The sequence below is a fragment of the Dendrobates tinctorius genome, unplaced genomic scaffold (assembly GCF_039654945.1).
Source record: "Dendrobates tinctorius isolate UK_male_01 unplaced genomic scaffold, ASM3965494v1 ptg000063l, whole genome shotgun sequence".
NCBI classification, from domain to species: Eukaryota; Metazoa; Chordata; class Amphibia; order Anura; family Dendrobatidae; genus Dendrobates; species Dendrobates tinctorius.
Window position 1 is genome coordinate 13,989,325 of NW_027361731.1, and position 14,909 is coordinate 14,004,233.

Genomic DNA, 14,909 nt, shown 5'->3' on the forward strand with positions numbered 1-14,909 from the left:
CACTTGTGACTGTCAGTGGTGGATACTGCACTTGTGACTGTCAGTGGTGGATACTGCACTTGTGACTGTCAGTGGTGGATACTGCACTTGTGGCTGTCAGTGGTGGATACTGCACTTGTGGCTGTCAGTGGTGGATACTGCACTTGTGACTGTCAGTGGTGGATACTGCACTTGTGACTGTCAGTGGTGGATACTGCACTTGTGGCTGTCAGTGGTGGATACTGCACTTGTGACTGTCAGTGGTGGATACTGCACTTGTGACTGTCAGTGGTGGATACTGCACTTGTGACTGTCAGTGGTGGATACTGCACTTGTGGCTATCAGTGGTGGATACTGCACTTGTGATTAACACAGTCTATTACTCAGAAATCATAGCTTTGTTACCTTCTGGGACTTCTGGATCGCATTCTTCTTCTTGCAACTGGTAAGAATCAATTTAGAAATATGAAAAATCTTTATTAACGTAATTTCAGTATCTTGCTTGAAGTCTTCGTTCCCTATTCTATACCAAATCTGGTAATTTTCCTATCCTACATCACAGCATACCATAGCAACCAGTAATATCCATATAATTATTATTAGAATTTGTACCATATATGGATTTCAATGTTTGAAATAAGAAAACAATACTAATTTAATACATTATTAACCTTATTTTTTCATGTGATAGAACATTTTTTATGCCATAGATGTAATTACCTTTTTCAACCTATAGGTGTCAGTGTGTTTTATGTAACCAGTATTTTCATCTTTATTAATAGAATATATTCATTATACCAATAATATGTAGGAATGTATAGCCATGAACCAAAATAAGAATATATGAGTGAGTGAATGGTGAATGAAAGAATTGTTGCATATAACTCAAAATTGAAACATTTTCCTTTTTAATGGAACCATATCATCGCTATATTTAATGAAGCAATATTCTATACTAGACATTACTATTAAATATTGATGTTTTTTTTTTTTTGATTGACAGAAAAAATAAAAATTTAGGAATTCAAATAAAAATAGAATAATAAAATTGAAGATGAAAAATAAGAATAAAATTAAGGCCTTTATGTTGATACCAAATGCAGAGTAGTTATGTCCTCAGTAACATATACCCTTAATATTTCCATGATCTGGATTATTTCATAATTGTCATAAACTTGTATTACCAAAATATTCAAATTATGCAACTTTGCATGTAATACTCTTCTTAGTGTAAAGAAATGACTCTTTATAATACTTAATGTCATTATACCCAATACTTATACCATTGTACCTTATTTATATTTCTTCTTTAGTAAAATGTGTGAAGAAGAGGTATTAATCAAATGTGATGATGTAGTCAGGATCAAAAACACATTTCCCCCTTAATACCAAAAAATATTGTTTTATGAAATAATTCATTTATCAAAACCAAAATGAAAAAGAATTAATTTATAAATTGTGTGAATTTATACTTGCTTATACCATTATTTTTCTGAAGATGTGTAACCATTAAAATTAATTTGAATATCATAAAATTATCCTTTGGAAAAATTAATTTAAATGTAGATTTTCTTCATAAACCATTTTGATGTGCGATTGCACTTATCCACAATTAACTAAATCAAGAAATAATATTTACTATAGAAATATAGAAATATATGTTGTGTAGATAATATTTCATTATATATCTTAATATTCTAAAAATTTAACTGACTTCCATTATTTCCCATAAAGACAAAGTTTTTTTTTTTCTTTCTTTCATGGTCCTCATGAGGCTTCACATACATCAAACGTATCACATTACTCCTAAGCAGCTGCTCGTACATGTATCTGTCATGTCACTCAGACTGTGTCACATATAAGTTTAAACCAAATTACCCCACATACGGAGGTATGAATTCATGAATATAACCCCCCAAAAATTATTACCCTAATTATCAATGCGCATTGTAAACTATTAAATTTAGTATCTTAATATTTCTTTGAATATTCCCCAAATACACATAACATAAAAATATATATGTTATATTAGCTATACTTAAAACTTTAGGCCTGAAAAAAATTCCTTTGATTTGCAAAAGTTGAGACCCCCTTAAAAATTATTTTCCCTAAGGCTGCAGGCATTACAGCACTAAAACCAGGGACATGGTATACTGGTATACCTATTATTAGAACAAGGCTCAGATTTCACATGCTGTGGTTGTCATTCATGCCATGCAGTAAAGGCATACACACAGAACATTTAAAATGCAGTTAGTTATTTTCTTTTAAGTGTTAAATATATGAAATCATGCAATTATTGCAACTTCCTGTGTAAATAAAGGCATAAATCCTTGTAAGAGATTTTTTCCCGATTAAGTCCTACTTTGAAATGAAAATTCAAAGGAAAAATAAAAGAGAAGGTTAATATCATATTCATAATTCTAAATTTTATTACTGGAGTAGATTTTAATTTTCACTAAAAAATGCAGTTCTACAATCTCTACTTCTACATCTATATATACTGTATGAATAAGTATCTCTACTGTCATGATCTCAGTGCGGGTTTGACTCGCACATGTGGGGTTAATGTTTGGAACCAGTGCTGTTGACTGGCATTTCTGGGGTTAAAGGTTGTGGTCCCGATGCAGGCTTACCTGCACACCTGGGGCTATGATTGTGGCCTCTCCCTGGTTCTGGGGGAGGCTTCTTATAGCCTCAGGACGCTCCCATCCCTGTCAGTTATACTCTTGCCCTTGGCATTGTGTGGTGACCCCTGAGTGTGTTAGTGCTGTGTTCTGGTTGCTTGATTCTCTGTGTATGACTCGGTCTGTTCCCTGGATATCGCTTTGGATTCTGCCTGGTACCGTCTATGTCTGTTTGGTTTTGATCTCTGCTTGGCCCTGATTATCCGCTCTGTCTCCTCCCTGGTACTGTACTGATATCTTGTGTATGACCTTTTGCTTTGTCTGACCTCCCATCTGTTTATCCCTCCTGTACCTCGCTGGTCTGTACCGTGCATGACTTCTGCTTTGCCATAATCTGAGTTCTCTGGCTTCTCTGACACTATTAGTTGAAGCACGCTTTGTCACCTCTGCTGCCCTGCTCCCCAGGTAACTCTTAGCACTGCTTCTGTACTCAGGACATGTGCACTGGCTCTATGAGCAAGTGTAGTGCGGTGTCTCTGACATTATAACTGACCAATTCAGTTTTTGATTTTTTTTTCTGAAAAAAAAAAAAAAAAAAGTGTGTGTTATCCTCATGGATCCCATACAAGCCTTGGCTGATCAGGTCAAGCACCTGACCCAAATGTTCCATAAGCTCAATGTGGAACAACGCACGATGGCCCAGACCCAGCAACAGTTGGTGGTTACTGTGCAGGGGGCTGTCGATGCAGGGGCTTCTGGTTCTGGGGGTAGGGATGTGTCATTAGCGTCCCCTGAATCTCCGGTCAAATTACCAGACCTTTTCTCAGGGGATAAAAAGGAGTTCAGGTCTTTCAGAGAAGGATGCAAGCTTTTTTTTTCTCTAAGGCCCCGCTCCTCCGGGGATGAGTTTCAGAGGGTGGGGGTCATTATTTCCCTACTTCGGGGGGCTCTGCAAGCATGGGCTTTCTCACTGTCTTCCTCTGCTCCTGAACGTATGTCAGTGAACACATTCTTTGAGGCCCTCGGGCACATTTATGATGAACCTGACCGAGTGCGATTGGCAGAGGACATGGTGATGAGTGTCTGTCAGGGGAAACACTCAGCTGAGTGGTTTTTTTCTGAGTTCCGCCGCTGGGCGGCAGAGGTCTCTTGGAGTGACGCTGCACTCCGAGGACTCTTTCGCAGAGGCTTGTCCGAGTGGCTGCAGGATGCCTTGGCGTTACATCCCCCACCTAACTCTCTCGAGGACGCCATGACCCAGGCCGTCCGGATGGACCGCAGGCTGCGGGCCAGAGGGGTGATGCAGGTGGATACTCCATTATTCCCCAGTGGAAAAGAGACTGCCCCTGAGTCCATGGATGTAGGCGCCCTCTCCCTGAAGGATACGGAGAGGAAACGCTGGAAGGACAAGCAGTTATGCTTTTACTGCGGTAAAACGGGACATTGGAAAAGGGAGTGCCCAAATTGCCCATCTTCAAACCCGGTCGGCGGGAAACGACTAGGTCTGGGTAGTCAACGGGGAGGCTGCTCAGACCCTCAGGTACCATTTTCCTCGTTTTCTAAAGTAGTACTGCCTGTGGAACTGTTTGTGGACGGTAGTTCTTTTTCCTCTACAGCCTTCGTGGACTGCGGATCATCTATTAATCTTATTGACTCCCAATTGGTCACACACTGCAAGATAGGGACAGTTAGGCTCAAGTTTCCGATCAAGGTGATGGCCATTGACTCATCTCCCCTCACTAAGGAGGGAGTTCGCTTTATGTCTGATGTGTTTTCGCTCAGAGTGGGCGCTACTCATGTGGAAAACATAAGTTGTTTTGTGCTGGACAATCTACCTGCAGGGTTGGTGTTGGGCATGCCCTGGTTACAACACCATAACCCAGTTATTAACTGGAAAACGGGGGAGATTGTACAATGGGGGTTTAATGATTTTGAGTTGTATGATAAATCCGCACTGCTGGTTGAACCTGTTAAATCTGTGTCTGTATCATCTGTCGAGCTGGAAGGTATTCCGGAATGCCTGAAGGACTTCGAAGATGTTTTCTCCGAAAGCGAGGCCGAGACGTTACCGCCACATAGACCCTTTGACTGCGCTATTGAGCTGGTCCCGGGGGCTAAATTACCCAAAGCCCGTCTGTTTAATTTGTCCGGTCCTGAGCGCTTGGCTATGAAGGAATACATTACTGAAAGTCTGCGCAAAGGACACATACGTCCTTCAGTCTCACCTGTGGCGGCAGGTTTCTTTTTTGTAAAGAAAAAAGATGGCGGGTTACTTCCCTGTCTCGACTTCCGGGAGCTTAATCAAATTACTGTACGGAATACGTACCCCCTTCCGTTGATTCCCGATTTATGTAACCAACTATCAGGGGCAAAATGGTTTTCTAAACTGGACCTTCGGGGGGGCATATAATTTGATAAGGGTCCGAGAGGGGGATGAATGGAAAACCGCGTTCCTCACGACCGAGGGACTATTTGAAAATTTAGTCATGCCGTTTGGTCTTACCAACGCCCCTGCCATATTTCAGAATTTCATCAACGTGGTATTCTCGGATCTCATTGGTCGTTTTGTCGTTATCTACTTAGATGATATTTTGATATATTCCCCCAACAAGTATTCTCATTTGGAACATGTACGAACTGTGCTCCAAAGGCTGAGAGAAAATCATTTGTATGCTAAATTGGAAAAATGTGTATTCTGTGTACAAGAGTTGTCCTTTTTGGGGTTAATTGTATCCGGTGAGGGTTTTCGCATGGACCCCAAGAAGGTGCAGGCCATTGCGGATTGAGTGCAACCCCGAGATCTTAAGGGTCTTCAGCGCTTCTTGGGGTTCGCCAATTATTACTGCAAATTTATCCGGGGGTTTTCGCAAGTGGTCAAACCTCTCACGGATCTAACATGCAAAGGTGCGGATGTGAGAAATTGGTCCTCGCTCGCAAAAGAGGCCTTTGCGACGCTGAAAAAATGTTTTATGTCTGCTCCTGTGTTAGTGTAGCCAGATCCGTCCAAACCATTCGTTGTGGAAGTGGACGCCTCTGAGGTGGGGGTGGGGGCGGTGTTGTCCCAAGGGCCTGCCACTCTAACCAACCTCAGGCCATGTGCTTTCTTTTCCAAGAAGTTCTCTGCTGCGGAAAGAAATTACGACGTAGGCAATAGAGAGCTTCTTGCGGTCAAATTGGCGTTTGAAGAATGGAGGCACTTTTTGGAGGGGGCCAGTCACCCGGTTACGGTGATCACGGATCACAAAAATTTGTCGTACATTGAGTCTGCTAAAAGACTAACGCCCAGACAAGCCCGTTGGTCACTTTTTTTTCCCGTTTTCAGTTTACAATTACATTTCGTCCAGGGTCTAAGAATGTCAAGGCTGACGCCTTATCACGCAGTTTTCAGCCGGTGTTGCCCCCTGAGCCACCGTCCTCCATTCTTCACCCTGGGGTTGTGATAGCAGAGGTCTCATCTGAATAGGAACGGGAGATTCAGGGGACCCAGTCGCAGGCCTCGGCGGCCAAGCCGGAGGGGAAGTTGTTTGTCCCAGAGCAACTTCGCCTGAAACTCTTGCAGGAGTTCCATGAATCCAAGCTGAGTGCTCACCCTGGTATTTCAGCCACACGTCTGGCGGTGGCTAGGATCTTTTGGTGGCCTACCCTTGGTTCGGACATAAAAAAATTCATTGCTGGTTGTGGGGTCTGCGCTCGTTCTAAAAGCTCTCATAGCCAGCCGGCAGGGGAGCTGATACCCTTGGCAGTGCCCGAAAGGCCATGGACTCACTTATCCATGGATTTTGTTACCAATCTCCCTCCATCTAAGGGTAATACAGTGGTATGGGTAGTGGTGGACAGGTTTTCTAAGCAGGCTCATTTCGTACCCCTGTCCGCACTACCGTCAGCTGAGACGTTGTCCAGGTTGTTTGTGCAGCATGTGATCCGGTTAAATGGGGTACCCCTGAATGTGGTGTCTGATCGTGGTGTGCAGTTTGTGGCTAAGTTTTGGCGTGCTTTCTGCAAAAAATTAGGTATGTCTCTGTCCTTTTCGTCTGCATACCATCCTGAGAGCAATGGGCAGACGGAGCGCACTAACCAGTCCCTGGAACAGATCCTCAGGTGTCTAACCTCTGCTAGACAGAGTGACTGGTGCGATGCACTGCCGTTGGCTGAATTTGCCTTCAATAGTCGGGTGAGTCAATCCACTGGTAGGTCCCCTTTCTTGATTAACTATGGGTTCAGTCCTCATTTTGGTGAGTTTTCTCGTCTGGATTCGGGGTGCCCGGGGGCTGAGGACTCTGTTCAGCGGTTAAAAGATACATGGGCAGAAGTCCAGCGGCGTATATCCAGGTCTCAAGGCAGGTATAAGTTTTTCGCGGACAGGAAACGAACACCTGGTCCCATGTTACGGGTGGGAGAGAAAGTTTGGCTCTCCACGTGAAACATTAAGTTAAAGATTCCGTCAGCCAAGTTAGGACCCAAATTCATTGGCCCGTACAAGATTGTGGAAAAAATCAATCCAGTGGCGTATAGGCTGTGCCTTCCACCCTCTTTCAAGATCCCTAACGTCTTCCACAAATCTCTACTGAAACCTTTTGAAGCAGTCCGGGGAGACTCCGAGTCTGCTGCTTCTCCTGTTTTGGTCGAGGGGCAGGTGGAGTACGAGGTTGGTCATATCGTAGATTCCAGGTTGGTAAGGCGGTCGGTACAGTACCTGGTTCATTGGAAGGGGTATGGACCGGAGGACAGGTCCTGGGTACCGGCCCGGTTGATGCATGCTGATCGCCTGGTACGGGCTTTCCATGCTAAGTACCTGGGCAAGCCTGGGGGTCCAGAGGCCCCCCGTTGAGAGGCTGGTACTGTCATGATCTCAGTGCGGGTTTGACTCACACACGTGGGGTTAATGTTTGGAACCAGTGCTGATGACTGGCATTTCTGGGGTTAAAGGTTGTGGTCCCGATGCAGGCTTACCTGCACACCTGGGGCTATGATTGTGGCCTCTCCCTGGTTCTGGGGGAGGCTTCTTATAGCCTCAGGACGCTCCCATCCCTGTCAGTTATACTCTTGCCCTTGGCATTGTGTGGTGACCCCTGAGTGTGTTAGTGCTGTGTTCTGGTTGCTTGATTCTCTGTGTATGACTCGGTCTGTTCCCTGGATATCGCTTTGGATTCTGCCTGGTACCTCCTATGTCTGTTTGGTTTTGATCTCTGCTTGGCCCTGATTATCCGCTCTGTCTCCTCCCTGGTACTGTACTGATATCTTGTGTATGACCTTTTGCTTTGTCTGACCTCCCATCTGTTTATCCCTCCTGTACCTCGCTGGTCTGTACCGTGCATGACTTCTGCTTTGTCATAATCTGAGTTCTCTGGCTTCTCTGACACTATTAGTTGAAGCACGCTTTGTCACCTCTGCTGCCCTGCTCCCCAGGTAACTCTTAGCACTGCTTCTGTACTCAGGACACGTGCACTGGCTCTATGAGCAAGTGTAGTGCGGTGTCTCTGACATCTACAAAGCTATAGAACTACAGAATTATACTCTATAAAATAACTACATATAACTTACATTGTATAACACTTTTACACAACATATAATTACATTTTTAGCCAATTCCTGAACCCAAACTTATTTCTCTGTAAAAAATGTCTCGAAATATTCTTGCTATGTTGAAATTACTGGATCCTTTGTGCGGCTCCGATGGACTCTTCAGCTCAAAGTCAATGATGTCACTCACCACCTGCTTCTGTCTGTCAAATTCCGCCATCTTTTTTACAGAAAGAAGATCAAAACTCATCATTTTTCTTAACTCAATCTGTGTTTTTTTCGGTGGTCCTTTGCATCATTCCATAAGGCTTAAAACAAACATGTGATTTTCTTCGTTCTTCATAGATTTGATTACTTAGTTTTGGAGGCTTTGATACAGGCTTCTGATAAAGTTTTGCTCTGCCTGATTTTACAAAATTAGCACAATTTATCCTCCTTTCATGATTTTCATGCTTTCTGGCAAAATCAAGGGATTGCGCACATTCCAATAAAGAATCTTTTTGTGACGCAATAACACGAGATGCAGGATTTAGAAACCCAAATTTGCTTACAAAAATCTTTATGAGGGACTGTTTTGACATTCTCCATGACTGTTCTATACAAGCGGTGAAATATAGACATGAATGTGTAGGTACATTCCTTCCGACCAATCCTTAATTTTTGAAGAATATCAAGATCTGGATGATTTTTCATTTGATGCACAAAAAAATCAGAATTTTTAATCTGTCTTTATCATTTAAGTTCTCATGTGTTTCACCAGATAACTTTAAAGATAATCTCCTAGCAAAGTTTACAGGGACCCACATTTTGAACAACTGATTCTTTTCTTCGTTAGTTAAATCAAATTTGTCAACACAGCTCTCAAAAACCTCAGAGTTTCTTCAAACATGGATTTTGTTATCATATGCAGGAATGATTTTGCATATTTTTAACAAATTTTTCCTTACTTTACTTCGGAGTTGGGCCTGTGAGTCGTCTATTTTTAGTGGTCCGTCTTTCCCTTGTACGGCATCTACGTCAGTTCTGAAGTCTCCTCCTACTTCTCCATCTTGTTCCACGTCTGCAAGGTCACCTTGAATGGCTGCTGCTACTTGTAACTGTTTCTCCACATTACAGTGAATCTCGGGAACATCACTATTTTCCTTCGCACAGCAATCATTTTTGGATTTCTCTGACACCGACCTATGAAATATATCTACCATTTGTAGAATATTTTTTAATCTCTCTCTCTTTCTCTATTGAAAAGCTTAGAATCTAACTTCAGATTTTCCACTTCACATTCTGCATATAAGCTAAGCCATAAAATGGCTAAATTAGACTCATCTACAGACTTAAATTTCAGTTTACTCTGCTTAGAAAAAGAAGTAATGACATCCATTTCTTACCTTGAAATATCTCAGCTTGTAGTTCCTTTGATGGACAACGCTGGGCTCTTGTCTATACATGTCTACCTTCAGCATGTCTGGCACTTGTAGTGCTTCTCAATCCATCTGGCAATTCTTAGTCCTCACTTCTAGGTTCTGTCTGATTCTTGTGAGTAGTGGAGTTCCTGATAACTTGCACATATGACGTTAGCAAAGTTCATTCCCCCTTTTGGGCAAGTTGAGGGAAATCCACAAAAAAGTACAAAAATTCAGATCTGGCTGGCTCTCCAATGTAAAAAAATGCGTATTCTTGTAAAATACTTAGGACTGGTTACCAGATAAAAATGTAGTGGTTTATTTGGATTCTTCCATCAAAGAAAAGATTATTACAGAAAAACATAAAAATAGGTGCATGATTATAAAGAGATTGTCCATTTGTTCATAGCAAAGCTTGTAACCTTCTTTCGGGATCCCGCATGGCAAATGGCTTCTGTCTCTGTTAGCTTCTATTGAAGTTACACATATCAAGTTACATACCAGCTGTCCATTCAATGTCGTGTCCGAGCAAGGATGACACCTCAAGTCTGTTTCTCATGGTGGTGAAGGAAGGCGAGAGCGACCTCTAGAGTGAGCCATGAATTATATGCGTCTCGTAAAGCACGTGATCTCTGTATATATGAAGTTGACCTTTTACCATGAGCTAATCTTACATATGTAGAGGAGTTGACATTTACCACTTGCTAAAATAGCACATGCAGTGTCAGTGGAAGGCAATGTCCAGTACAGAACTGAGTGTAATAAGAATACAAATCCATAACTAATATAAATCCATAACTAATAATATTTAACAGATAGTAGGTTGGGGGGGTTGCCGCAGCTAATCATGAATGATAAGCTTGAATGATGTCTTCTACAATGCCCCGATGACTTTGAGCTTTCCTTGTCTGGTCAAGACGTCGAGCGGCTTCCTTATTCCTCAAGAGGATCCTCTGTTTCGTGCGGAGGAATTCTAGGTGCATATCCCTCAGGATAGCCACCCGTTTCACTGTGACTTCCCTAGTCGACATTATGACCAACTGTTGAGTCTCTGTTGCCCAGTACACACTACACGCTTCTACGGCCTTTCCTAAGGCCTCATGCACAGCCTCACTGGCACAAGCTTCTCGCATGTCTTCGGGTACCTCTATTATGCACTTGAAACTCAAAGTCTCACCTTCTTGAACATACTGTTGGACCTCCTGGTCCTGAGCATCAGCGTAGTTTTCCAAGACCTCGACGTCCTTTGTATGGCTAACTGCGTGGCACTTCCCCTGCTGGATTTCTTCCTCTGTGGAGGACCCTTCTTTGGTCAGCCTCTCCAGCTCACTCTCCTTCAATGCGATCAGAACGGGAGAGCGCAACAGTTCGATTTCCCGGTCATCAGTGTATTTCTGAGGCTGGGCATTAGTCTCCTTTTCTTTCTAGAGCTCTTGGAGAACTTTATCATGCTCCTCTGCCAGGCAGCAATGCTCATCCTCTCTCTGGAGAAGCTCCTGCTGATGCTTCTCTTGGGCCTCTCTGAGCATCTCCATATCTTTCAATATGGCCTTGTTCTGACACGCTGACAGGTGACCTCTGAGCTCAGAAACTTTCTTCTTCAGTTCATCCACTATGTGCTCAATTGCTTGTCTCAGGACCCTTTCTGGCTTGACTGTCTCTTTCACTGTCTCTTTAAGAAGCTCTATCTCATGGTCCTGCTCTCTTTTGGCCAGCACATGTGGCACCATCAGTTCTTTAATTAGATTTTCAGATGGGCTCTCTTGCCCACCCACACTCTGCCTCTTCAGAGTTCGCCCTGTTCCTGCATCCACATTTTCAACTGCCTCTTGACTCTCTGTAACTTCAGAAAACTCCAGCTCTTCAGCATCAGGTACTCTGGAGCCTTCATCATACTGAGCCATTTCACCCTTTCCTGGCATTGCAGATGTGGGTCTACTACAGGTCTGTTTTAATTCCACCCCTACCTCTGTGCTGGGATTTGTCAGAGATAAAGTGACCCCTTATCAAGGACCGTAACCTGATCTGTACCTTACCCTGACTCTTCCTCATCATCTCTCTTCTCCGAGGGTGCAGGCTGTCCCACCTTTCCATGGCCCGGCATCCCCGGCGACAAGAGGAAGATCTGTCATTTTTACTCAACTCCCCCTTACTGCACTCTCTTTCCCTTGCATTCAAGTCACAGTCTGAATTGGAGTCACCCCCACTCACCCTGTCATCCTGGAATAGCAAGTCAGCACTTAAACAGGTGTCGGACCCCTTTCCTGGAGCTACCTCGTTTCCCACGGTCACACGTTTGGTCACCCCAACTAAGTCCCCGAGTTGGTCGGACCCACACTTTCTTCCGGTCACCCGGAACTCTGGACTATCGACCTTAGGTGTCGCGATCATCAGTTTATACACCATACCACCCAGAACCACTACAGCCACCTGCTGTGGTGGGGCTCCCTTAGGGTCATTCCGGCTCCCTTCTGAGCAATCAGACACTCCCCTTTCCTCCCATAAATCCCAAAACATAGTCCTGGCCTATTACTACAGGGAATGTCAAGTCTGGGACTACAGGGACATCATGGCTGGAAATAATAGTGAGCGTCTCAATGATTACCCTGGACACCAGATAATCCCTAATGACCTCATGAACGCAGTGGACTTCCATCTTCCTTCCGGGAATCAGATAGACAGGGAGTGTGGTGCTCACCAGGCTCTCCGAATTCAGAAGTCCAGTCACGCACTCTCCATTAACTTCCACATAACAGCTCTGTGACATCTTGTCAATGGAAAGTTAGTACAACATCCTGGACATGCGCTGTTCAAACACTGAACCTGTCAACAGTCCATGGGCGCATTCGCCGCCGCCCCTTTTTGGGCCACCACCCAGTTGGGTTGCTGCCCCCTTTTGGGACTCCACACCCTTTTGGGCCACAATCCCTGTTTGGGTCACCGCCCCCTTTTGGGACTCTACCCCTTTTTAGGTGCACGCCGTGGACTCCTCATGTCCCTCTACCGGCCCCTCACCACCTGTGCACAGCAGTCTATCTGCCTCAACTCTTCCTCACAGTGAGGCTCCTACGGGTGCTACTGCAGCTCCTGCTGCTGCAGAACCTCTTGCTGCAATCTGCTGCCACAACTGCAGCTCCTGCTGCTGAACCTCTTGCTTTAAGGCTCCACACCGACTCTGCAAACCTCTAGACGGCTCTGCGGACCTCCAGACATTTTCAGTCTTCGTGGCCCCACCGAGCCACAGCAAACTGACTTGAAAGAGGAAAGAAAAAATTCCGTGGACCAGCCGGTACAATGTCCGTAACACCTTCAGTTTTATAGAAAAAAAAGTCTTTCACTGACCCCGGTCAGCGTAACATGGACTCCTGTCCGTTACACATTCGACTTTACAGTGTCTCTGGATACCTCTTATCCTCAGAGACACCCTGTAGCCACTTCTCACTGACCGCGGTCAGTCTCGCTCATGACCAGACCATCCACTCCTCTGGCTCAGACTAGCCAGCACTGCAACATGTGCTTTTTGGACCGTTGCCCGCATTCTCCACCAATTGTAAGGCTTGTACTCAGGTGCGTAGGAGGAAACAGGAGGCATATTCTCTCCAATGTCCATGTGGGTTTATTTGCTTTATAAGCCATCAATTCAGCAACAGAAAGGTAAATAGTCTTTACATCAGGCAGACACAGCATCAATGTCCATAGCAGAGCTCTGCTCTCTCAGGCCTGTGGGTACAGAGGCTGTGCAATGTCCAGCACTCAGGCTCTATCTGGAGCCACAGATACAGAAAGGCTTCTCCCTCTCAAGAAATAGACCACTCTGTAGTGTCCAGCCTGGACACATGAAAGTCTGTCCACACTGGCAGGAAAACAGGGGTACAGTGAGCACCCTCACCCAGTGGTGAGGTAATATGGGTAAAAAAAACATATGAAAGGTAGACTCACCAAACCGTGACTGATGCACTAGCAGGATGCACCAGACCTCCATTGATAAAGGCTGGGGAAGCACAGGTGCAACCCACCGATGAAGACAGCCAATAACCCAGCAAAAGAGGGGCTGGCTGCCTAGTGGGAAAAATTCACAAAAATAAGGCTTTCATAAGACATCAGTCACACAGATAAGTGTGGTGCAGAGTGTCTGAACAGCCTATTAATGACGCCCATAGTATTAGCAGGCGGGCTGCCCAGCACTATATACATATATAATATATATATGCATCACACAGAAAAAAAAGCCAACATAAAGAGGCCTGGCTGCATCCTGCAAAAATGATCACAAGTGCAAAAAAAGAGGTCTGCTGCATCCTGCTAGAATTTAGTGTTGGTGTCTCACAATAACTGGGGACCCTTGACGTTTGGGTTGTGAGCTTATCTGCTTTGGCCAAAATAGTAACTAATACCCCATGCATTTTCATCTTTTTTGTACTTTTTATCATAGTCATCCTGCAAATGAACAAGTTATTGGGTATCCTTGCACTGAAACTCTTCCACTTGTGAGGCAGCATCAGGAGGACGACCCACAAAACCCCAGCCAGCAGAGTCATCAAAAAGCAGAAATGACTGCTGCATGACTTGGGACTCCGAATGATTGCATGATTTGTAAGATGGGGAGGTATAAGACAGATGCCCATGGTCCGCAGGTGCCAACTCTGCGCTTTCAGTAGGAGACCAGGAGGAAGACAAAGGGAAGGAATTGTAGGCACTGTCAGCCATCCAATCTAAAACCGCCTCTACTTGTTCTAACCCCACCATTCATCCAGCAGGACTCGGGCCTACGAAATGCTGAACATCCTGTCACCTGTATGAACCAGAAGAAGGTGTCTAATTTGTGAGCGTAGTAGTCACAGACCACGCTGTCTCCCTGGTGAAGCTGATAGGGTACGCGGCACCAGGCTCATAGACACGCGGCTCCACTACGGACACCTCGTACATGCACAGGTCCACTACGGACACCCTGTACTCGCGCTGTTATGCTGCGAACACCACGGACTCGCACGGTTCTGCCCTGTTCACCACACACAAAGCTTCGCTGTTTACCCCTCATACACACACCGCTCCGTACACCTCATACACACACGGCTCCGCTCCGTACACCTCATACACACACGGCTCCGCTCCGTACACCTCATACACACACGGCTCCGCTCCGTACACCTCATACACACACGGCTCCGCTCCGAACACCTCATACACACACGGCTCCGCTCCGTACACACACGGCTCCGCTCCGAACACCTCATACACACACGGCTCCGCTCCGTACACACACGGCTCCGCTCCGTACACCTCGTACACACACGGCTCCACTCCGAACACCTCATACACACACGGCTCCGCTCCGTACACCTCGTACACACACGGCTCCGCTCCGTACACCTCGTACACACAC

At 45.0% G+C, this 14,909-nt stretch overlaps 1 protein-coding gene across 1 annotated transcript in view; it reads left to right on the forward strand.

Annotated features, from left to right (window-relative positions):
* LOC141094286 (uncharacterized) overlaps window positions 1–14,909 on the forward strand; it is a 1,055,204-nt gene that overhangs the window by 418,193 nt on the left and 622,102 nt on the right. The window lies entirely within an intron of this gene.